Raw genomic sequence first — 25,302 nt, forward strand, 5'->3', positions numbered from 1 at the left:
CGGGCAGGGTTTACCCAGAGCACATTCAAACCCAGAGAAATGGATTGTTTTTTTCTGGATTTGTGTCTTCATCCATTTAAATGATTTGGATGTGAATAGAGCCGGTACAGTTCGTAAGTTTGCAGATGACACCAAAATTGGAGGTGTTGTTGACAGTGATAAAGGTTGTCTCAGAATACAATGGGATATTGATCAGATGGGCCAATGGGCTGCGGAGTGGCAGATAGGGTTTAATTTAGATAAATGTGAGGTGCTGCATTTTAGAAAAGCAAATCAGAGCAGGACTCACACTAAATTGTAAGGTCTTGCTGAACAGACCTTGGAGTGCATGTTCATGGTTCCTTGAAAGTAGAGTCACAGGTAGATAGGATAGTGAAGACATTGTTTGGTATTCTTCACTTCGTTGGTCCGAGCATTGAGTAAAGGAGCTGTACAGGACATTGGTGAGACCACTTTTGGAATATTGTGCGGAATTCTGGTCTCCCTCTTATCAGAAAGTGGCACTGAAACATGGAAGGTTTGAGAATTGATTGTTTAAGGATGTTGCCAGGGTGACAGGATTTGAGTTGCAGGGAGAGGCATAATAGGCTGGGGCCATTTTCCCTGGAGTGTCATAGGCTGAGGTGTGATGTTGAAGAGGTTTATAAAATCGTGAGGGGCATGGATAGCATATATAGACAAGGTGTTTACCCTGGGGTTGTGGAGCCCAGAATTAGAGAATATAGGTTTAGGGTGAGAGGAGAAAATTCAAAAGGAGCCTAAAGGGCAACCAAAATTGTAACATTTAAAAGGCATTTGAATATGAAGGGTTCAGAGGGATGGCGGTCAAGTGCTGGCAAATTGGAATAGTTTCGGTTAGACTATCTGGTTTGCATAGATGGGTTGGACTGAAGAGTCTGTTTTTGTGCTAGACACCTCTAGCAGTGGGATCATAAAAGTGAACACTGCTCTGATTCACCTCTGGGCTCCTTGATGTCCACTTGTTCGTTATCTAGCTTCCTCAGTCTCACATGAGTGTATTTTTGCCATGTTTAGTATTTTACTATTACATTCACAGACCTTTTTGTAAATGGATTGTCCACTGCTGCCTGACTCCTGACCGTATGCTGCTCCATTATCAGGTTATTTTTTCCACAATATCTTTGACAGTCAAGAATTCTTTTTTCCAATAGTAAGTGGATTTTTCTTCCATTTCTGACAGTCAAATTCTGCACCATTTTCATTCCCTATAATTCACTACCTGAAACATCATGTGTATTTCTCCTTCCACAGATACCAGTGATCATTGCTAAAGCCCTGTTGCCTGTGGAGAGGGTGATGTTTGACTTCCTTGTACAGCTACAGTTTGAATGGTGAAGGCGCTCCCACAACGTGGTAGGGTAAGAGACATTACAGATTATTCACTCAGCAAGAGTGAAATGTAGAAGATATCTGTACAAATCAACATGTTTTTAATTTCACAAAAAATATTGAGAACTTTTGACATAAGGCCACAGCTGGAGAATATTATGTACAGTGACCAAAACCATTGCCAAATAAGCAATTTTTCAGGAATGCCTTAAAGGAAGAAAGCAGATCTCAGAGGGTGGGAATTCCAGATCGTGTTGCCTTGGAATCTATAGAAACAGTCACACAGCCGAACTCAAAAATAAACACATCATTGGGAGTCTAAACAAAAATGAGTTATTGAGATATGAAAGGGTGTGTGGTGCAGGAAGATAGGAATGATTACAGCCCGGAATTAAGTCAAGGGTGTGAAAGTAAATTGTTGTTGCTTTTCAATGGGAGCCTTTTGATGGATCAGCAAGTACTGGTACAAGTGAGCACTTGGGCGGTACAGTTTTCAATATTCTGGAGATTATAGGGAGGGTGATTGTGGGATGCTGGCCAGGAGAGGGTTTAGATAATGAAATCTAGAGTTAACAAAATGAATGAATGAGAGTTTCAGCAAATGAGCTGAGACTGTGGTGAGGTCAGATGATATCACTGAAGTCGAAATAGTGGTATTGGAGTGGGACTGGGCTATCACCCTCCCCTCACCTCTGGAATTCAGCTGTTTGTCAGTTTGTGAATCAAGTCTGGAACAAGATCAGGACCTGAGTGGCCCTGGCAGAACCCAAACTGGGTGTCACAGAAGGTTATTGCTGAGCAGCTGTGTGACAACACTTTTGATGACACATTCCATCACTTCACTGCTGAGCGAGTGTCGACTGATGGAGGGAAATTGGCTGGGTTGGCTGTGTCCTGCATTTGTGTGTTGAATAAACCTGGGAAATGTTCCACAATGTCAGTAGGTGCCAGTGCTGGACTTGTCTTGGTTGGCAGCAATTTCTGGAGCACAGCCATCAGTATTATTGCCACAATGTTGGTAGGGCTGACAGCCTTTACACTACTTCTCCATTTCTTGATCTGATTTGAAATAAGTTTTCAACCAAGTTGATTCACATCTGTGATGTCAGGGACCAATGTAGAAGGCTCATCCACTTGGCACTGCTGGCTGAAGATTGCTGCAAATGTTGTTGTCTTGTCTATTGCATGAATGTGTGAGACCCCTCCATCAGTAAGGGTGGGGATATTTGTGATGCTTCCTGCAGTGAGTTGTTTAATTGCCCCTCACCATTCCTGACTAGGTGTGGCAGAACTGCAGAGCTCAGATCTGATCCATTGGTTGTTGGATCACATAGTTCTATTTGGTGTTGCTTGCGCTGTTTGGTTTGCAGGTTGGGTAGCTTCACCAGGTTGGCACCACATTTTTAGGTATGCCTGGTATTGCTCCTGGCATGCTCTGCGGAACTCTCCATTGAACTACGGTTGATCCCCTGGCTTGATGTTAATGGTTGAATGGGGAATATACCAGGTGTTGAGATTTCAGATTGGGTTGGAGTACAGTTCTGCTGCTGTTTGGGCCCACAGTGAGACAGAAGTTGCAGGGTCAAGAGGGCTGATTGAGTTGTTGTATTTTCCAGTGCATTGGTAGATGTAATCTGGTCCATCCAGTTTCGTACCTTTGTTGAGACTGTGCAGTGATTAATACAATGAGTGATTTGATGGGCCACTGTCAGGAATGCAACTTTTAAAAAAAGGTTTTGTGATTTACGCATGAAAGAAGTGAACCTATGATGGTATTCGAACAGATGAAAGACTCAACAGACAATCAAGGTATTTTTCAATGGATAATTTCAGTTACATCACACTAAATTTTTGCTATAAATTCTGTGCCTTAGAATTGTGCCCTCCACAAACACCTGATGAAGGAGCGGTGCTCCGAAAGCTAGTGTGCTTCCAATTAAACCTGTTAGACTACAACCTTGTGTTGTGTGATTATTAACTGAGAATATTACAGCACTACTAACAGGGCTGCATGTGAACAGGCTCAGTCCAGTTAATCAATACATTCGGAAGGATTTCCTCCAAGTTTGATGAAGCATCATTCGTCAAAACCGTCAACTTCAAACTGCAATATTGTTATTAACAAAAACTTCAGGCTGACACAAAGCTCCCCACCCCACTGCAATGTGGTAACTGGGCCCGGTCCAGGAATTGGAACTGGGACATTTGTGGACTGTGATCTCAAAGGAAGCGAGCAAACACAATTCTGACAGATTAGTCCTCAAAGATGAGTAGCAAGATTGAGACAAGGCCGGTGGTATGCTGCCTTGCACTTAGCTTAATTGCATTTCTTATTTACAGTCATGTTTTGCAAAGTATAAAGAACCGGTTTGTTTTCCGTGGTTGGGGAGTTTTATCCTCGCTGATCACAGTTGCTGCCTCTCGCTCCCCACGTCAAACCATAGGATCGATAACAAAACAATAAACTGCAGAGATCTGAACCCCAGAAACATAGTGCTGGAGAAACTCAGCAGTTCTGAGGGCATCGGTGAAGAGAAAAAAATGTTACATTTCAAGTTCACTGACTCTTCATCTGAACGGACAAAGGTCACTGCACTTGGAACTTACAATGTTTAATTCCCCTCAGAGATGCTGCTGGACCTGCGGTTCTCCAGCACTGTGCTTTCTATATTGAACTTTAGTATTTTTCCGATCTGTTTGTAAATAATCTCCAAAAGTGAAAGGTTCATTGCAAACATGAGCATAGTTTCCACACTTGAGTTACACAAGCACGTCTCAGTTTAAAAACAAGATTTAACTCCAAGTAACATTCCATCTCAAAATTAGCCAAGTTACACCAGTAATAAAGCTCATCCACCCAATGAGGCACTTCAGCACAACATCCTGCAGTGTTGCACACAGCCACCTTTATCAAAGAATGATCACGTCACAAAATTGAAGGCCAAGAGCATGTCTCTTTAAAGGAGCTGAAGTCAAACTCAATTTTTGGAAGGATTTTTATGAAACCTGATTGAACATTTAAACCTCAGAGCATAATCTTTTCTTTTTTAAACAAAGTGTGTGGGAAACATACCACATCTTGGTAAAGGTTCAGTGCGGCCTGATACATCGAGCCAAAGTCAAGCAAACATCACACTTTCCATTCACTTCTACAAAGGGCTGACATCACATTTCTTCAGGATTTATTGTATTTTATAAATTGTTTGTAAAATCATTTGTCACATTAAAGAACTGGACAATAAATGTCATTGTATACAATAAGAATGAAGCCTGTGACAGCAGATTGAGCTTTGGAGGGCAGTGTATGCGCTTTCTAAATTCTGGGAGCACTTTGGGAGATTGCTCCCAGATGGTGATAGTGAGCATATCTGGAATGCACGTTTTAGATTTGGGAATCATTAGGAGACAATCTGTGGTTTAAATAGTACTTGGCTTGCGTTGTTGGTGTACAGTAAGCAATTCATAAAGTTACTTATATGTTGTTGTTGACTACCTGCACGGTATTCAAATCTATCAGGTTGCCTTCAATCGTGTGAATGCATCTATTGTAAATATTTGGAATATTCCAGAACTGACCAGTGCTTGGCAAATTCAGGGGGGACAAAAAATCACATTGAGTAATTTGAAATTAAGAATCCAAGAGGACATAACCACTGAAGTATTCAATTCAAATAGTTAAATGGAGTGCTCACATTTAAAATACCTCTTATCCATAGGAATAGAGGGACTGACAGAATTGGGATCAAATTCCTGGCTGGGGAGTGTGAAATGTGCTTTGAAAAAGTCACCGCATTTACCAACAATAATTTGGCAAGCTCAGAAATTTAAAAAAAAAAATACGAGCTTCATTGCTACTCCAGTCGGGTCCCAAGCTCTGTGAAAAATATAGCAATGTTCAGGTTTATTGCATACACTCTGAAACACGTGTTCCTTCTACAGATCCTGCAAGTTTCCCCAATGAGCATAGTCCATCCAAATGATGTTGCTAACTGTGGTGTAAAATTATGTCCCAATACATGTGTGAATCATAATGTAACACATGTATTGGGCCAAGCAGTGGAATGTGGTGTAAAATTCCAAGCAGTGGAATGTGGTGAAACGGTTAAAAATTATGTCCCAATACATGTGTGACAGCAAGCCAGAAGGGAGCCAACAAAACCATTTCCACATCCACCACCACCTCCACCTCTCCCTTCAACCAGGATCGTATAGGCATGGCTTCGAGAATCAAAGAACTTGTCAGCAGGAACAAGAGAAGATACCAGGAAGACGGATTCGACTTGGACTTGACATATATTTATCCAAACATCATCGCTATGGGGTTTCCAGCTGAGAGACTTGAAGGCGTCTATCGAAATAACATTGACGATGTTGTAAAGTTTCTGGATGCAAAGCATAAAAACCATTACAAAATATACAACCTATGTGCAGAGAGACATTATGATGCTAACAAATTTAATTGCAGAGTCGCACAATATCCCTTTGAAGACCATAATCCACCACAGCTAGAACTCATTAAGCCATTTTGTGAAGATCTAGACCTCTGGTTGAGTGAAGATGATAATAACGTTGCAGCAATCCATTGCAAAGCTGGAAAAGGACGGACAGGAGTAATGATCTGTGCTTATTTGCTTCACCGTGGCAAATTTCTAAAAGCACAAGAAGCCCTAGAATTCTATGGCCAAGCAAGGACTATAGATAAGAAGGGTGTAACAATTCCTAGCCAGATGCGCTATGTATACTATTACAGCTACCTTTTGAAGCACAGATTGGATTACAAGCCAGTGGCATTACTGTTTCACAAGATGCAATTTGAAACTGTTCCAATGTTCAGTGGTGGGACATGCAACCCGATGTTTGTGGTTTCGCAGCTGAAGGTGAAGATCTTCACTTCCTCTTTGGGACCGACCAGGCGTGAAGACAAGTACATGTATTTTGATTTTCCTCAACCTCTACCAGTGTGTGGAGATATTAAAGTGGAATTCTTCCACAAACAGAACAAGATGATGAAAAAGGATAAAATGTTCCATTTTTGGATAAATACGTTCTTCATCCCACAACCAAATGAGAACTTAGATAAAGTAGAAAATGGCAGCATAGTTACAGACAAGGATGATGATGGTTGGCGTACAGATAATGACAAAGAATATCTGGCTCTTACATTGACTAAAAATGAACTTGACAAGGCAAACAAAGACAAGGCCAACAGATATTTCTCACCAAATTTCAAGGTGAAGCTGTTATTCACAAAAACTGTCGAGGAACGACAACAACAACATCCCATGGGCAATAGTTCAACCACAGTAACGCCAGATGTTAGTGATAATGAACCAGAGGACTATAGATACTCGGACACCACTGACTCTGACCCAGAGAATGAACCTTTTGATGAAGATCAGCATACACAGATATAAACATTCATGTGAACAGCAGAGCAAGGCTAAAAAACACATTCCATTCTGGTTACATACAGATAAGAAGATTCACACATGTATTGGGACATAATTTTTAACCGTTTCACCACATTCCACTGCTTGGAATTTTACACCACACTAACTTTGGCCAACTCATTTCTTTCCGAGCCTCTATAACCTGAAGAGTGACCAGATGCAATTACTCCACATATGTGGGAACATTACTGACGAAGATTTTTTCCTTCAGAATTGACTTCCATATATTCAGTGCCCAGAACAGATAAAAAGCTTGTTACCTTTTATACAGCAATGATTCAGTGGGAGTAAAACGCCACCATTTTCTTGCTTAACAATCAAGCTGCCTAACTTTTAAACATGAACACTTCTTAATAGTTCACTAGATCCGAACGAAATATTTTGTGCAAAACAAATCACATGATACATAGTTATTCAGATAAGAAAACAAGTTTGTTCATTGAAGAACCCAGAGGAAAAGATCATGAAACAATGAGTTTGATACACCTCAATCATCATTTCAAGTGCATTCTCTGCATCCATTCTCCTTTTCCTCCTCGAAGTATTCAACTTCTTGAATAACTGAGAGAATGAAGTCACAGTTGTACAACACAAAATCAAACCCTTCAGTCCAACTTGCTCATGCTGACCAGATATCCAAAATTAATCTAATCCCATTTGTCAGCATTTGTTTCATATCCATCTTAAGCCCTTTCTACTGATTATCAGTTTATTTTACTTTATCAGCACTTGAAATACTGACTTTTTTTTTCTCCCAACATTGGTTAAAGAAATTATAAGTTCATTCATCCAAGTTAATTTTGTAATCTTTCACTAAGAAACAAGTGAGAACAACATATAGCTGAGTGCAAAACAAAATACTGCAGCTGCGCGATATCTGGGAACACTCTAAAGGTGAGGCACTGATACTGCACAAGTTTGTCAGTACGGTTTCAATAATTTACTGACAATAATTTAGTCATGTCTTAGCCTTCACACAGTTAAGGCAAATGTGAGATATCTGAATTTCATGAATTGGTTTGTGTTGCACTTTGTGACGATTAAACCAAGAATAATTTTTGTTGATCAAAGGAAAAAGTGATGACCAAAGAAGCTGGACATCAGAGTCGAAAAGTGTCATGCTGGAAAAGCACAGCAAGTCAGGCAGCATCCGAGAAGCAGGAGAGTTGATGTTTCGGGCATACGCCCTTCATCAGGAATCACAGGCTTCAGAAAAATAACTGACAGACTTATACCAATACATATGTAGAAGGGTCAGAGCACGTTACTATCAGATTAGAGACTAATTTCAGATTTGATACCATTCATGCAACATTTCAGTATGATATTTACATATGTACCTAAAAGAGAAGTTGTCTAAAATTACAAGCTCCAGAATGATTATACGATTAAACCTGGAAATAAAGCTGGTGAACAAGAATGGCAAAGTGAAGTCCCATCAGTATCGCCTTGGGCAGTGTCAAGTAAGAATTTGACAACAGAGTTATCACTTTGGTGTAACCTGCAGTCTGGCCAAATTGCAGGAAACATCTGTTCAATTTTATCTGCAAACTATTGAATGCAAAATCCTCCTTGCATAATAATGAGGCAGCATTTTGGGATGTCATTTTTAAAATATATTATTTTCAATGTTACTCACAATTAAGAGTGATCACTTCGTGCTGTCTACCTAACACAGTACGCAAAGGAATTAACAAAAAAAAACATTATAACCCAAATTCAGGGTCACTAATTCATTGCTATTGCGTGGGTCTAGCATTTATAAGTAATCATTTTTTAAAATAAATACAGATACATTTACTAACTATATTGGAGTACAGTCAAGTTTCTTACAGAACAGTGACAGGATTGGACAAAGTCTGCATGGATTTCAGAGAGGGGAATCATACTTAGCAAATCTACTGAAAGAACCTACAGAGTCGAATATTAAAGAAAGAAATTGCAGGACATTTAGAAAAGCTTATCATTAAACATGGTAGATGGGGTTTTGTGAAAGAGAAACTATATTTGACAAATTTATGACAGTTCATTGAGGAGATAACAAGCAGGGCTGATAAAGGGCAATCCAATGATGTTCTGTATTTGGTTTTTAAAAATGTAAATGATAAGGTGCTACATAAAAGTTAATTGCACAATTTAGGAGCTCATGGTATTGGGGTAATGTATTAGCATGGACTGAGGATTGGTTAACCACACTGACTGTTGCTGAGTCCTCACTTGGAGTGCTGTATACAATGTTAGCTCCCATATTTAATGAAGGATAAACCAACATCGGAGACCATTCAAAACAGATTCACTTTAGATGCTTCAAGGATGAAAGGGTTGACCTATCAAGAATAGATAAGCAGGGGTGATCTTATGGAAACAAGATTCTGATGAGCTTGACAGAGTAGATGTTGACTAGATCTTCTAGCACCAGTGAAGTCTCAAACCAGGGGACATTACTAAGGGAACATTCATTTTAAAAAACGTAAAGAATTTTTTACTCAGTGAATGGCTAGAATTTTCTCACCTAAACAATTGTGAAAGTTAAATGTGGGAGGGGAATGGTTGGGTTACTCTTCAGAGCGTTGTTCTGGCTTGTTGGGCTGAAGGGCCTGTTTCCACATAGTAGGGAATCTGCTATTCTATCTCAAATTATTTTAAAAGAGGGCAGATAGAATTTTGAAATATTGAGCAGTTGAGGGCTATGCGGATCAAGCATAAAAGAGGTGTTGAGGTCTGGGTTGGCCCAGCCATGATCTGATAGAATGGGGGAACAAGCTGAAGGGAATGAATGCCCTACTCCTGCTCCGATTCCTTGAAGTTCCTTTTCATTTTTTTTGTCTCACGCTCTTCTTTGGAAACAATGTGCTAAAGATCTCAGATGTTGTGAAAAAGTGGTGTTTATGTACTGATTCAGATGGCATTGATTCATCAATCACAGCTATTCAGTCATAAGTAGGAAGGTAATTTCCTCCATGAATAAAGGAAATCTACTGCAGAGCTCACACAAAGGCAATTCTTACCCTCAGCAAACTCTCCCATCACATTACCCAATATATCAGCAAAAGCAGGACGCATTGCGCATGTTCTCGCCAACAAAGGGACTCCGGGTGATTGATGTCAGCACCGGACCAATGAAAGGACGGTGGGCGGAGCTGGAGGACCTAGCGGGACGTTGGTCCTCCAACCAATCAACGTGAATGAAGGGCGGAGCTAAACTAAACCATGTGATCATCCTCGCGCGCGGCGCACAGTCGCTGTAATGAATGCTCGGGAAGTTATGGAGAGAAAGGATACGGTAAGGAAAGAAATAAACAGGGAAATGGGAGAAAAACTGTGTTGCTATGAGCGGAGAGGTTTTACAAACAAATTGTGCACGTCAGAAAACACAAATTTGAATGTCCCAGTCCCGTGCTTGCAGTAAATGGGGAATTGCCTCAGCGCGGCTGCAGGCCTGAGTGAGCGCCGCCATCTTTATTCGGGACACGTGCGCGGCCGCCATCTTTGTAGGGGGCAAGGTGCAGCCAGGCGCATGTGCAGCCTTTCTCTGGTATCGAGTCTTTGTGATCACAGCAGCCAATACAGCTCTGATTCACCTCTGGGCTCCCTCATGACCACTTTGTCAATGTCTAGCTTCCTCAGTCTCGAACCATGGGTGTATTTTTGGTCTGTTTACTACTGTATTATTACTTTTTTAGACCCTTTGTAAATGAGTTTTTCGCTGCGGCCCAGCCCCTGACCATGTGCTGCTCTATTATCAGATTACTTTTTTTCTTGAATATTTTTGACAGTCAACAATTCTTTTTTTCCAACAAGCAAGTGTATTTTCCTTCCATTTCTGACTATCAAATTCTGCACCATTTTCATTCCCTGGAATCAATTTTGCACTCCCTGAAACATCAACTGTGTTTCTCCTTCCACAGATACCAGTGATTAATGCCAAAGCCCTGTTGCTTGTGGAGAGGGTGATGTTTGACTTTCTTGTACAGCTGCAGTTTGTGTGGTGAAGGTGCTCTCACAATTTGGTTGGGTAAGTGGCATTATAGGTTATTCATTCGGCAACAGTGATGATTTGAAAATAATGTCCAAATCAACAACAGTTTGTATTTTTATTATCATGCTTATAATTTCACAAAAATACTATTGACAACTTTAAACATATGGCCAGAGATGGAGATATTAGGTCAGGTGACCAAAAGCATGGCCAAAAAGCAGGTTTTGAGGGATATCTTAAGGTGGAAAGCAGACCTGTGAGGAAATGGCTGCGAATTTAAGACCATGCTGCTTCAGCAACTGCAGAAACAGCCACACAGGTGAAGTAATGCATTAACAAATGGTTGGGAATCTCGAAGAAAAAGGGTTGTCGGGGTCTCAAAGTGTGTGTGGTGCAGGGAGCTAGGGATTATCACAGGCAGGAATTAAATCAAGTGTGAGAATTTTAAATTGAGGGATATAGGCCGGGTGCTGGCAGGTGAGACTAGATTAGGTTGGGGTATCTGGTCGGCATGGACGGGTTGGACCGAAAGGTCTGTTTCCTTGCTGTACATACCTATGGCTGTATGCTGTTGATTATAATTAGGAGCCTTTTGATGAATTAATAAGCAGAGATTTAGACTTTCTTGAGATTACAGGGAGGTTGAATGAGGGAAGCTGGCCCTGAGTGTGTTTGGAAAATGAAAGTATGAGCTGAGACAAGAGTGGAATCAGCAAGAAATAGTGGTCTTGGCGTGGGACTGAGTTATCACACTCACCTCACCTCTGGGATTCAGCTGGTTGTCAGGTTGTGAATCAGGGCGGTACCACAATCGGGAGCTGAGTGGCCCTGATGGAGCCTAAAATGAGTGTTGCTGAGCTGGCTGTTGCTGAGCAGCTGCTGCTTGGTAGCCCTGTTGATGACATCTTCCATCACTTTACTGCTGATCGAGTGTGGACTGATAGAGGAAAATTGCCTCGGTTGGATTGCCCTGTGTTGAACATGCCTGGGCAATGTTCTACATTGTCGGTAGATGCCAGTGCTGGAGCGGTACGTGACTTGGTGGGTGGCAAGTTCTGGAGCACAAGCCATCAGTATTATTGCCAGAATGTTGGCAGGGCCCGTAGCCTTTGCACTACTTAACCATTCCTTGATGTTATTCAAACTGAATCGAACTGTCTTAAAACTCACATCTGTGATGTTGGAAACCACTGGAGAAGGCTGAGATGGATCATCCCACTTTGCACTTCCGGCTGCAGATTGCTGCAAATGCTGTCATCTAATCTGGTGCATGGATGTGTGAGGCTCCTCCATCAGTAAGGGTGGGATATCTGTGATGCTTCCTCCAGTGAGTTGTTTAATTGTCCATCACCGTTCACAACTGGGTGTGGCAGAACTGCAGAGCTCCGATCTGTTCCATTGGATGTTGGATCACTTAGCTGTGTTGCTTGCTGCTGATGCTGTTTGATGCAGATGGTCCTGTTTGGTAGCTTCACCAGGTTGGCACTTCATTTTTAGGTCTGCCTGGTGCTGCTCATGGCATGCCCTCCTTTACTGTCCATTGTGATGGGTGAGAGCAGGATTTACAAACCCATGAGATTACAGATTGTGCTGGAGTACAGTTCTGCTGCTGTTGATGTCCCCCAGTGCCTCAGAGATACCCAGTTTGAGATCCTACATCTCTTCAATGTCTGTCCCATTTAGAACGGTGATAGTGTCACTCAACACAATGGAGGTTTTTCTCAACTTTAAGGCAAGGCTTTGTCTCCGAAAGGAATGTGTTATGGTCGCTCTTACTGATACTGTCATGGCCAGATGTATCTGCCGCTGCTCAATTCATAACAATGAGATCAAATATGTTTTACACTCTTGTTGGTTCCCTCACCACCTGCTGCAGATTCAGTTGAGCAGCTATATCCTTTAGGACCTGACCAGCTCTGTCAGTAATTCTGTTGCAGAGCGAATCTCGATTGTGGACATTGAAATCCTGTACCCAGAGTACGTTTGACACCATTTTATTGCCTCAGTGCTTCCTCCAAATGGTGTTCAACATGAAGGAGAACTGATCCATCAGCCAAGGGAGGACGGTACGTGGTCATCAGTAGGAGCCATGAGATTTCCTGGTCTCCGGAGCCAATGCTGTATACTCCCAGGGCAAATCCTCCCTGTCTGTATGCTTCTGTGCCACCACCTCTGCCTGGTCTGTCCTGCTGGTGGGACAGGACATATCCAGGAGATTTCAGGAGAAAGTGAAGACTGCAGATGCTGGAGATCAAAGTCAAGAGTGTGGTGCTGGAAAAGCACAGCAGGTCAGGCTGATGAAGGGCTTAGGCTCGAAACGTCGATTCTCCTGCTCCTTGGATGCTGTCTGACTGTTGTGCTTTGCCAGCACCACACTCTCGATATCTAGGGATGGTGATGGTGGTGTCTGGTCATTAGATTAGATTAGATTACAGTGTGGAAACAGGCCCTTCGGCCCAACAAGTCCACACCGACCCGCCGAAGCGAAACCCACCCAAAACTCCTACATTTACTCCTTATCTAACACTACGGGCAATTTAGCATGGCCAATTCACCTGGCCCTGCACATCTTTGTGACTGTGGGAGGAAACCGGAGTACCCGGAGGAAACCCACGCAGACACGGGGAGAACGTGCAAACTCCACACAGTCAGTCGCCTGAGGCGGGAATTGAACCCGGGTCTCTGGCGCTGTGAGGCAGCAGTGCTAACCACTGTGCCACCGTGCCGCCCACATCCCGTGTTTGTCAGGGATGAATTCTGTGAGTATGAGTATGTCAGGCTGTTCCTTGATTGGTTTGTGAGACAACTCTCCACATTTTGGCACCAAAAACCATATGTTTGTGAGGAGGACGTTGCAGCATTGAGAGGGCTGATTCTGTGGTTGTAATTTCTGATGCCTTGTTAGTTGCCAACTGGTCCATCCAGTTTCATTCCTATGTTGAGACTTTGCAGTGATTAGTACAGTGAGTAGCTGGCTGGGCCACTGTCAGGTTGGCAGGATCTTTTTCGCCATTAACAATGGTTTCATGGAGATCAGGAGATTCCTAATACGTTGTTTTTTATCTTGAATTCAGATTCCACCATCTGCCAAGACGGGATTCGAACCAGGACTTCAGTCGTTTTTTTTAATATTCTGGATAAAAGCTAAATACATCAGGTTTGTTCACTCATTTTAAATATCACTGACCCTGGTTTTGTTTCTTTGTAAAACACTGTCCATCATCCTGTCTCCTCCATCCTCCCCTCTAACAACGAGTGAAGAGCACATGGAGTTTCTCTGTCACTAAGACTGAGATAATCTGATCTGCTGCTACTCTCCCTCCCACTAGCCCACTGAGCCAAACTGCCTCACGTGGTGTTCCTGGTTTTTATCCTAAACCTACATCTTTCTCCAGTCTCTTGTAAAGCCTTATCAGAGCTCACCTTGACCCTTTACTCTAATCTCACTAAACTCACTTTCCAACTCTCTTTCCTCCACTGCCGCCTCATCACTCGCTCTCGCCAATTCATAGATATTGTTCCTTGTTCTGTCTGTTGGTCTTTTCTGGTTATGTCCTTCTCTCCCATTTTGTGAAAAACTAATATTTGACCTCACCGTTGTTGGAAAATCCTGCTCCATCTCCACTCTCCATTTCCTTTCTGAATTCCTTGCATTTTGTGTTCCTCAACGATCTATCCTTGGTCTCTCCTGTATCTCACGTACATTGTGCCAGGAGGTGATATCATCCAAAAACACTGTTAGGTTTGACATGTACACTGACGATGCCCAGCTCTCCCTCCCCATCATCGCTCTCCATTACTCCACTGTTACTCAGTTATCAAACTGCCTATCACATTCCCACTACTCGATTAGCTGCAATTTCCTCCAATGAAACATTGTCACGGTTAAACCCATTGCCTTACCTTTACCTTTCTGCTGAGCCCCTCCCTCCCACTGGGAACTCTCTGAGGCAGAACGACACTCTTCACAATATTGCTGTTATATCTGACCCCAAGGTGACCTTCTAATCAGACTTCCACACAATCACAACAGCAGGAATTCCAATCACTTAAACGTTGCTTTTCTCCACCTCACCCCAGCTCCATTGCTACTGAAACTCCTTACCCAAGTCTGTGTCACCTTATGCCTGAATCCAAAACAGAACCCTTGATTCTGTGACTCAGAATCTGGTTTTAGACTCCCCTCTCAGTATTTACCCTCAGGCACATCCTCTCAGTATTTATCCTGTCAAACCCCTTAAGAATCCCATCTGTCTCAATGAGATCACCTCTCTTTCTCCAAAATCCAGTGAGTAGAGTCCCAAACTTTTCAGTCTTTATTTAAAAGATAATCCCTCCAAACCAGGGATCATCTCATTGAATCTTCCCTGAAATGCCTCCAATAAAGTGACACATTTCCTTATCTAAAGCCACCAAAACTGCTCTCATTACTGCAGATATGGGGGTCTCACCAGCACTTCCACACGTTACTCTCATGTATATACTCCAAACTCTAGTACTGAGAACCTTTGAAACAAAACATTCGATTCCCCTTCCTCATTCCCTGTTGTAACTGTGTGGTAGCTTTCTGTGTTTCCTGAACAATTACCCCTGGTCCCTTTGTGGTACAGCTTTCTACAGTTTCCACCATTTAAATAATACTTTGTTCTTTTATTATCTCCTCCAAAATGAGCAACTTCCCATTTTCCCAAGTTACACCCCATCTGGCAACTTGTTGCCCCCTTCTCCTGAGCATCTCTCTCTTTTCATAATCCTCTTAGACCTTTACAGTTATGCCTTTTCTAGGAGATATCTCCCCTTCCCATTCTTCCAAACATTTACTGGGAGCACTGGGCAGTGGGAAGCAGGCAGAGTTGCTATCTTTTTAGGGATACGCTTTGGAGTGATTGGGAGGATCTTCCTACCCATTGGTCAGGATGGAGACAACTTGCCCATCGTTAGCCTTTCACACCCATGTCTTATTGATGAGGCAGAGCGGCAGCACGGAATGAAAGAAAAGAAAGTAATTCTTGTTCCCCATATCTCACTGACGCTTGGATCATTTTCTCCAACGTGTCAAAGAACTGCTGTGTTCAGTCACATGAGATCTCAAGTTGGAATCTCCTAGAAACCCACAGATTTCCCCCTGAGTTGACTGCTGTTGTCCTCAAGGGTAATATGTACAGTAATCCTGGGCCACGAGGAGGGGATGGTGTGGGTTTCTAACTTGAACTGGTAGTGACAGATTTTATAAACTTGTATTACAGGATATTACAGGTGGACATTCAGATGGTAATCTCAGTAAATATTCTGCCAAACTCTGATTGAATTACTCAGTATATCAGGACCTGGATATTCGCATTGTGTGTGTGAGTATTGTGTTCCAGATAAATCCCATTTGCTGCTTAAAAATTCTCCTTTGAATCATCGCATTCTCGCAAAAGGTCTCCCCAAACCTTCAATGTGCCATGTAATCCTTTTATGATGATGTGCTGAGTGTAAGGTTTATTATTCAAATGTGTAATTTTTGTACAAGGATGTCTCAGAGAGGGAGCAGAATATTCTTAAAGGGGAGAATAACCATTTTGAGGGGAGCCTGTTGTTTATTGGTATCAAAAACATAGGAATAGAAGAATTCACATTGTTGGATCATTGGAATCTCTTGTGGGGTAGAATTGACCTCCATCAGAAGGATGGATTGTACCTGCACTGGAAGGGAACAGTTGCTAGTGCTATTCAGGAGGCATTAAACCAGTGAAGGAATGTGGGTAAACCCAGAGAGAGAGTGAGGGAAGAGCTAAGTCTGACGCTGGTACAGTTCAGACGTCAAGCAGTCAAGGCAGACAAGGGCAAGGCACAGAATGAGCAGTTATACTGCATTTATTTCAATGCGGGAGGCCCGATAGGTCGGGCAGAGGAGCTCAGGGTATGGTTTTGAACATCGCACTGGGATATTATAGCAATTACAGAGGCATGACTCAGGGATGGATAGGACCAGCAGCTTAATGTTAGAGTGTATAGATGCTATCGCAAAGATAGAAAGGGGGCAACAGAGCAGGGGGAGAGATATTTTTGATTAGGGATAACATTACAGCTGGGCTTCAAGAGGGTATTCCTGGGAGTACATCCAGGCAGGTGATACAGGTGGAACTGAGAAATAAGAAAGGGATGATCTCCTTTTTGGGATGGTACTATTGACCCCCCTTCCCCAATAGTCAGCAGGGAGTTGAGAAGCAAATTTACTAAGAGATGACTTCTCTGTAAGAATAGTATGGTTGTGTACAAGACTTGACCTTCTTTGTTATTCATTCACAGGATGAGGGTGTCACTGGCTGGGCCCAAAGGGCAGTAAAGAGTCAACCACATTGCTGTGGGTCTGGAGTCACAAGTGTGCCAGATCAGGTAGGGATGGCAGATTCCTTCCCTGAAGGATATTAGCGAATCTGATATTTTTTTTCGCAATAATCAACAATGGATTCATGTTCTTTAATAGATTCTTACTTCCAAATTTTTATTGAATTCATATTCCACTCTCTGCCGTGATGGGATCCAAACCCTGGGCCCCAGAATGTTATCTGGGTGTCTGGATTATCCATCTAGTGATAATCTCACTAGGCCATTTGGCAGGGTGAGTGACTGAGGTATCCGTGGGGCAGCACATCAGCACCAAAGATCCCATGATCTCTGCGGAAGATAGAAAGGGCTGGGGAGGGAGATATATCCCTGGTGGTGGGGTCTGACTGTAGGTAGCGGACATAGCAGAGGTTAATGGAGATTAGTGGGTGGCAGGTGAGGACTGGGGGGTTATATTCTTATTGTGGTTGGAGGGGTGGGGGGAAGGCGGAGGTACAGGAAGTGGAGGATATGCATTGAAGCGCATTGTTAATCACGTGGAAGGGAAATGTGGTCCTTGAAATAGGAAACCTTTCTGGGATGTCCTGGAGTGGAACTGCTTCTCCTGGGAACAGATATGGCAGAGGCGGAGGAATTGGGAGCACAGGATCACGTTTTTACAGTAATATACTCGAGGGTAATCAGGAGAGCAAAAAGGGGACTTGAAATATCTCTAGGAAATAGTTTAAGGAGAATCCAAAGAGATTCGACAAATACATTAAGGATAAAATAATAACCAGACAGAGAATATGATCCCTTAAAGATCAACAAGGCCATCTATGGAACAACAGGAGGTGGGAGAAATACTATGCTATTCTATTCTAGAGAGTTTGGAGAAATAAATAGTGATAACTTGAAAAGTGTCTAGATTACAGAGGAGGAAATAGTGGATGTCTTAAACAGTAGCAAGGTTGATAAATCCCTGGGACCTGATCAGGTGTATCCCAGAAATTTGTGGAAAGCTAGGAAGGTGATGGCAGTGCCCCTCCCTGAGGTATTTATATCATTGTTTGTGACAGGTCAGGTGCTGGAAGATGGGTGGCCATTATTTTAAAAAGGTGGTAAGGAAAGGCTAGGGAACAAGAGAACAGTCCACCTAACGTCAGTGGTAGGTAAGTTGTTGGAAGGGATTCTGAGGGACAGGATTTACATGTATTTGGAAAGACGAGGATTGATTAGGGATAGTTAACATGGCTTTGTGTGTGGGAAATTCTCTCTCTCTAACTTGATTGAGTTTTTTTGAAGATGTGACAAAGATGATTGATGGATTTTGGAAAGGCAAATCAGAGCAGGACTTGTACACTTAATGGGAAAGTCCTTGGGAATGTTGCTGAACATAGAGACCATGGAGTGCAGGTTCATTGTTCCTTGAAAGGAGAGTCGCAGGTAGGCAGACTAGTGAAGGTGGGGTTTGGTATGCTTATATTTATTGGTCAATGCATTGAGTACAGAAGCTGGGACGTCAAATTGTGGTTGGACAGGACATTGATTAAGCCATTTCAGGAATTCTGTTTTAAGTTCGAAATTCCCTGTTCTGGAAAGGATGTTGTGAATCTTGAAAGAGTTCAGACAAGATTTACAAAGACTTTGCTAGGGTTGGAGGATTTGGACTACAGGGAGAGGCTGCATAGGCCAGAGTTAATTTCCCTGGAGAGTCAAAGACTGAGAGGTGACTTCATGGAGATTTATAAAACCATGAAGGGCATGGATAAGGTGAACAGCCAGGGTCCTTTCCCCCCAGTTAGGTGGGATCAAAATAAGATCACATGGGCTTAGGTTGAGAGGGCAAAGATTAAAAACGGGTCTAAGGGGCAAAGTTTTCAAGCTGTGTGTGGTGTATGTGTGGAATGAGCTGTCAGATGAAGTAGTAGAAGCTGATACAGTTACAACATTTGAAAGGCATCCGATTGGGTACATGAATAGGAAGAGTTTCCAAAGATGCAGACCAATAGCTGGCAAATGGGGCTCCATTTGTTGAGGATTCCTATTTGGCATGGACAAATTGGACCAAAGGTCTGTTTCTGTGCTGTACGTCTATGACACTAATAAATGAAATTAAGATGTGTTCCTCTTTTGTGGAGAGCTAGCAGAAGCACAGATAATTGTCCTTGGAGCTGAGAAGGTTAAGCAGTGATTTTGACCAGGTGCAAATTTGTTTCTAGGATATCTAATCTGCAGAGAGAGTGGAAATGTTAACAATGTCACAATTTTAGTAACTATTTTCAGGTAATTGGCAAATAATGTGAACATTATTTTATTCAGTCAGTTCTGAGTATCTGGAACAGTCTGAATGGCAGCTGGACACAGACTCAGCAGTTATTCATAAACAGTCTTGGAATTTTACTTTTTAAGGGAAGATTTGGGGGGCTATGGGCAAATGGGAAGGGAATTGGGACAGATTTTCAGCATCTCCAGAGGGAGAGGGTACAGCCCAAATGCGCTGAATAGCCCCAGACCCTGTGCTCTGTGATACTGCCCCATTGACTGTGAATGTTGTAGCTCATCCCAGGGCATAGCGAGGCAGGATCCCACCACTCGCCTCACAATGGGCCCCGATGATTGATGTCAGCGCAGACCAATAGGAGGCAGAGGGCAGGACTGGAGGACCAGGCCGTACCAGTTTGTCTTCCAACCAATCGGAGTGAATGAGGCTGGAACTAAAGAAAGGCACATATCGCAGAGATTTGAGAAACTGGAGGACATGAGATAGGGAGCGTTCTGTGGCTGGTGAGGAATTATATAAATAAGGAAGAGTTGTGAGGCTGGATGAGGTGACAGTGATCGGGAGAGTTGAGGATGGAGGAATTTAGAGTTAGTGAGGATTAGAGTCATAATGTTATACAGCAAGGAAACAGGCCCTGTGGTCCAACCAGTCTATGCCAACCATAATTCCAAACTGAACTAATTGTACCTGCCTCCGCTTAGTCCACATTCATCCAAATATTTCCTATTTATGTACTTATCTGAATGTCTTTTAAATATTGTAATTGTATTCACAGCTACTACTTCCTCTGGAAGTTCATTTCACACATATAAATTTTTTTTTAAAACCCTAATGTCTTTTCTCAAATCTTTCTCGTTTCTTCTCAAAATGAATGCACCCGAGATTTGAATCCCCCTCTCCCTCGTCCATTCACCTTATCTACACTCTTTCTGATTTTATAAACCTCTAATAAGGTCACCCCTCAACCTCCTGCACTCCAGTGAAAAAATTCCCAGCCTATCCAGCCTCTCCTGAGAACACAATCCCTCCATTCATGGCAACATGCAGGTAAATCTCTCCTGAACCTGCTCCAATTTAATAATATCCTTCCTATAACAGCACAACCAGAACTGGACAGAGTATTCCAGAAGAGGCCTTTCCAACGTCCTGTACATCCTCAACATAACGTCCCAACTCCTGTACTCAAAGGTCTGAACAATGAAGGTAAGTGTGCTAAGCACCTTAACCACCCTGTCTACATGTGACACAAACGTCAAAGACGTGAAGTCCTCGGTTTCTTTGTTCCCATATCACTACTCAAGGCCGTACTTTTATTGAGTGTAAGTCCTACCCTCGTTTGTTTTGTCAGGATGTTATATTTTGCATTTATTCCAATCCAAAAAATTTTTGAGTATAAAGGCAGTAGGAGTATAATTAAGAGGGAAATCAGGAGGCAAAAAAGGGACGTGAGATAGCTTTGGCGAATAGGGTTAAGGATAATCCAAAGGGCTTTTGTAAATAAATGACGAACAAAAGGCTAACTAGGGAGAAAATAGAGATCCTCAAAGATCAGCAAGGCAGCCATTGTGTGGAGCTGCAGGCGATGGGCGAGATAGGGAAACAAGTATTTTGCATCAGTGTTTACTGTGAAGAATTAAAAGGGAGATATAGAATGTGGGGAAATAAATGGTGACATCTTGAAAAATGTCCATATTACAGAGGAGGAGGAGGTGCTCAATGCGTGGCTAAGGAGCTGGTGCAGGGGAAAAGGATTCACGTTTTTTGGATCATTGTGATCTCCTCTGGAGTAGAGTTGACCTGCATAAGAAGGATGGATTGTACCTGATTTGGAAGGTGTCTAATGTCTAGGCAGGGAGACTTGCTGGTTATATTCGGGAGGCATTAAACCAGTGAGGGAGTGGGTGTAAACCCAAGAAGATAGTGAGGAAAGAGATATGTCTGAGGCTGGTACAGTTCAGAAGTCAAATAGTCAAGGCAGGCAAGGGCAAGGCACAGAATGAGGTCGGACTGAGCAGTTGAACTGCATTTACTTCAATAGAAGAGGCCTGACCGGGAAGGCAGAGGAGCTCAGGGTATGGTTTTGAACATGGCACTGCGATATTATAGCAATTACAGAGGCATCACTCAGGGATGGGTAGGACTGGCAGCTTAATGTTCCAGGGTATAGATGCTATAGGAAGAATAGGAAGGGAGACAAGAGAGGAGGGGGAGAGGCATTTTTGATTCGGGATAGCATTATGTTTTTGCTTAGGGAGGATATTCCTGGGAGTACGCCCAGTGAAGTTATTTAGGTGGAACTGGGAAATAAGAAAGGGATCATCATCTTATTGGGGTTTTCTGCATGGATTTCGTCCGGGTGCTCTGGTTTCCTCCCACAGTCCAAAGATGTGCAGGTTGGGTGGATTGTCCAGGCTGATTTGCCCATAATGTTCAGGGATGTGTAGGTTGGCTGGCCCTGGGAAATGCAATGTTACAGGGGGAGGTTAGGAGGCTCTCCAGGTCAGTATCAATGTGATGGGCTGAATGACCTGCTTCCACACTGTTGGGGGTCTCTGATAATTCTACTAATTTTAAAATAGTTACAGAAAATAATATAACAGATCTAAAAGTTAAGGTTCTGAATTGGACAAAGGCCAATTTTGATGGCACAAGGCAAGAACCTTCATCTGGACCCTCAAGCCTGCTCTACCATTCAATAAGATCAGGGCTGATCTTTTCCTGGCTTTCGCTCCACTTTCCTGCTCTCTCACCATAACCCTTAATTCTTTTCCTTTCACAAATCTACCTTTTGCCTAAAGGCATTCAAGTTGATAACGTCAAATGCTGCACTCGGCAGGGAATTCCACAGATTCACAACCCTTTAGCTGAAGAAGCTCCTCCTGAACTCAGTCATAAATCTGCTCCCCCTTATTTGAGGTAATGCTCTGTAGTTTGACCCGCCCCCTGTGGAAATAGCCTCCCTGCTTCTGTCTTGTCTTCTCCCTTCCTAATTTTATTGTTTCCTATCCAACCTCCCATTTTTCTAAAGTACAATGACTATAGAACCAGTTTTCTCAATCTCTCCACATACACCTACCCTCAACTCCTGACTCAAACTCCTGAACCTCCTCTGTACTCCCTCCAGTGCCAGTACATCTTCCTGAAGTAAGGAGACCAAACCTGTACACAGTACTCCAGGTGTGGCCTCCCCAGCACCCTGTACAGCTGCAGCATAACCATCCCTGTGGTAAGGAAGGACAATATTCCCTTCACTGCCTTAATTACCTGCTGCACCTGCAAACCAACTTCCTGTGATTCATGCACAAGGACACCCAGCTCCCTCTGTACAGCAGCATGGTGCACGTTTTCACCATTTCATCATCCAGTTTGCTGTTAGTCCGACCAAAATGGATGACCTCACATATCCCACCATCTCTTTTATCCCTGGGATGCATTCCATCAGAGCCAGGAGACCCATGTATCTTTAGGCTGTTACCTTTCCCAACATTACATCTTTACTGAGAATGATTGCTTCTGTATCCTCATCTGCCATTGCCTCCATAGGCCTGCGACAATGAGAGTATATAGACAGTAAGTTCCTGTTAAGGCCAAGGCTGGTAGGTGTAAAGAATGCTGCCTGATGAAAGAAATTGTGGGCCTGGTCAAGAAAATGAAGGAGGGATATGGCAGGTACAGAGAGCTGTGTTTGTGTGAATCCCGAGAGGAGTGTAGGGACAGTAGGAGTATACTCGAGGTAAACCAGGAGGGCAAAAAGTGGACATGAGATAGCTTTAGGAAATAGGTTTAAGGAGAATCCAAAGTGATTGTACAAATACACTAAGGACAAATGAGTAACCAGGCAGAGAGTAGGTACCCGCAAAAATCATTAAGGCTGTCTGTGGAACCGCAGGAGGTGAGAGCGATTCTGTATGAGCGGAGAGGTTTTACAAACAAAATATGCACGTCAGAAAACACAAATTTGAACGTCCCAGTCTCGTGTTTTCAGTAAACGGGGAATTGCCTCAGTGAGGCTGCAGGCATGAGTGCGCGCCGCCATATTTATTCCGGGCAAGAATTCAATGGGCATGTGCGGAGCCGCCAGCTTTGTAGGGGGCAAGGTGCCGCCAGGCACATGTGCAGCCTTTCTCTGGTACAGAGTCATTGGGCAGGATTTACACAGAGCACATTCAAACTCAGAGAAATGGATGTTTATTTCTGGATTTGTTTCGCCATTCATTTAAATGATTTGGTATCGTAAATGAGTTTGCAGGTCATACAAATTTGGAGGTATTGTGGATAATGAAGAAGGTTACCTCAGATTACAATGAGATATTGATCAGATGGGGTTTAATTTCGATAAATATGAGGTCCTTCATTTTGGAAAAGCAAATCAGGGCAGGACTTGTACACTGAATGGCAAGGCCCTGGAGATGTTTGCGGAACAAAGAGACCTTGGATTGCAGGTTCATAGTCCTTGCAAGTCAAGTTGCAGGTAGATAGGATGCTGAAGAAGGTGTTCAGTATATTTTCCTTTATTGGTTCGAGCATTGAGTATAGGATGTGGGAGGTCATGTTGCTGTACAGGACATTCGTTAGGCCACTTTTGGAATATTGTGTGCAGTTCTGGCCTGCCTCCTATCAGAAGGGTGCTGTGAAACTTGAAAGGTTTCAAAAAAGAATTACAAGGATGTTGTTCGGGTTGGAGGGTTTGAGCTGTAGGGTGAGGCATAAAAGGCTTGGATGTTTTCCCTGGAGTGCCATAGGCTGAGTGGTGATGTTATGGAGGTTTATACAATCATGAGGGGCATGAATAGAGTAAATGAACAAGGTGTTTTCCCTGGAGTGGTGGTGTCCAGATGTAGAGGGCATTTAGGGTGAACGGAGAAAATTTCAAAGGGGCCTAAAGGACAACTCTTTCATGCAGTGGGTGGAATGAATGCCAGAGGAAGTGGTGGAGGCGAGTACAATTAAAACATGTTAAAGGCATCGAAATAGACACATGATATGATTAGGAAGCATTTACAGGGATATGGGCCAAGTGCTGGCAAATGGGAATAAATTAGGCTTGGATACCTGGTTGGCATGGATGAGTTAGACCGAAGGGTCTGTGTTGGTGCTATACATCTTTATGACTGTGGGATCATATAAGCTTACACTGTTCTGCTTCATCTCTGGGCTCCCTCATGACCACTTTGTCAATATCTAGCTTCCTCAGTCTCAAACAATGGGTGTATATTTGGTCTGTTTAGTATTTTACTATTACTTTTACAGACATTTTTGTAAGTTAATTTTTCACTGCCGCCCAGCCTCTGACCATGTGCTGCTAATTAATTTTTTTCTGGAAAGTCTTTGACAGTCAAGAATTCTTTTTTCCAATACGCAAGTGCATTTTCCTTCCATTTCTAACTATCAAATTCTGCACCATTTTCATTCCCTGTAATCCGTTTTGCACTCCCTGAAACATCAACTGTGTTTCTCCTTCCACAGATACCAGTGATTAATGCCAAAACCCTGTTGCCTGTGGAGAGGGTGATGTTTGACTTTCTTGTACAGCTGCAGTTTGTGTGGTGAAGGTGCTCTCACAGTGTGGTTGGGTAAGAGACATTAGAGTATTCATTACAGCAACAGTGATGATTTGAAGATAATGTCCAATTAAAGAACAGTTTGTAGTTTTGTTATCCTGCTTATAATTTCACAAAAATATTATTGGGAACTTTAGACATAATGCCAGAGAAGGATGATATTAGGTCAGGTGACCAAAAGCATTGCCAAATAAGCAGGTTTTGAGGAATGTCGAAAGGAGGAAAGCAGATCTGTGAGGTTTCAGCTGTGAATTTCAGACCTTTTTGCTTTGGCAACTGTAAAAGCAGCCACACAGGTGAGGTAATGAATTAACAGATCATTGGGGGTCTCGAATAGAATGGGTTGTTGAGGTCTCAAAGGGTGTG

The 25,302-nt window shown here is 42.8% G+C and overlaps 1 long non-coding RNA gene and 1 pseudogene across 1 annotated transcript; both read left to right on the forward strand.

Moving 5' to 3' along the window:
• The first annotated feature begins 5,480 nt into the window (after positions 1-5,480).
• LOC148148170 (phosphatidylinositol 3,4,5-trisphosphate 3-phosphatase and dual-specificity protein phosphatase PTEN pseudogene) lies at positions 5,481-6,764 on the forward strand (annotated as a pseudogene).
• Positions 6,765-10,707: 3,943 nt separating this feature from the next.
• Positions 10,708-24,942, forward strand: LOC148148171 (uncharacterized). The gene is made up of 6 exons (XR_015759330.1): positions 10,708-10,815; positions 13,854-13,936; positions 16,026-16,125; positions 17,074-17,160; positions 20,474-20,578; positions 24,842-24,942. It is a non-coding gene; the product is annotated as an uncharacterized LOC148148171 (long non-coding RNA).
• Positions 24,943-25,302: the final 360 nt, after the last annotated feature.

This window comes from Chiloscyllium plagiosum, unplaced genomic scaffold (assembly GCF_037043375.1).
Source record: "Chiloscyllium plagiosum isolate Xiang-an unplaced genomic scaffold, Cpla_swu_hap1 HiC_scaffold_14, whole genome shotgun sequence".
Taxonomy (NCBI): Eukaryota; Metazoa; Chordata; class Chondrichthyes; order Orectolobiformes; family Hemiscylliidae; genus Chiloscyllium; species Chiloscyllium plagiosum.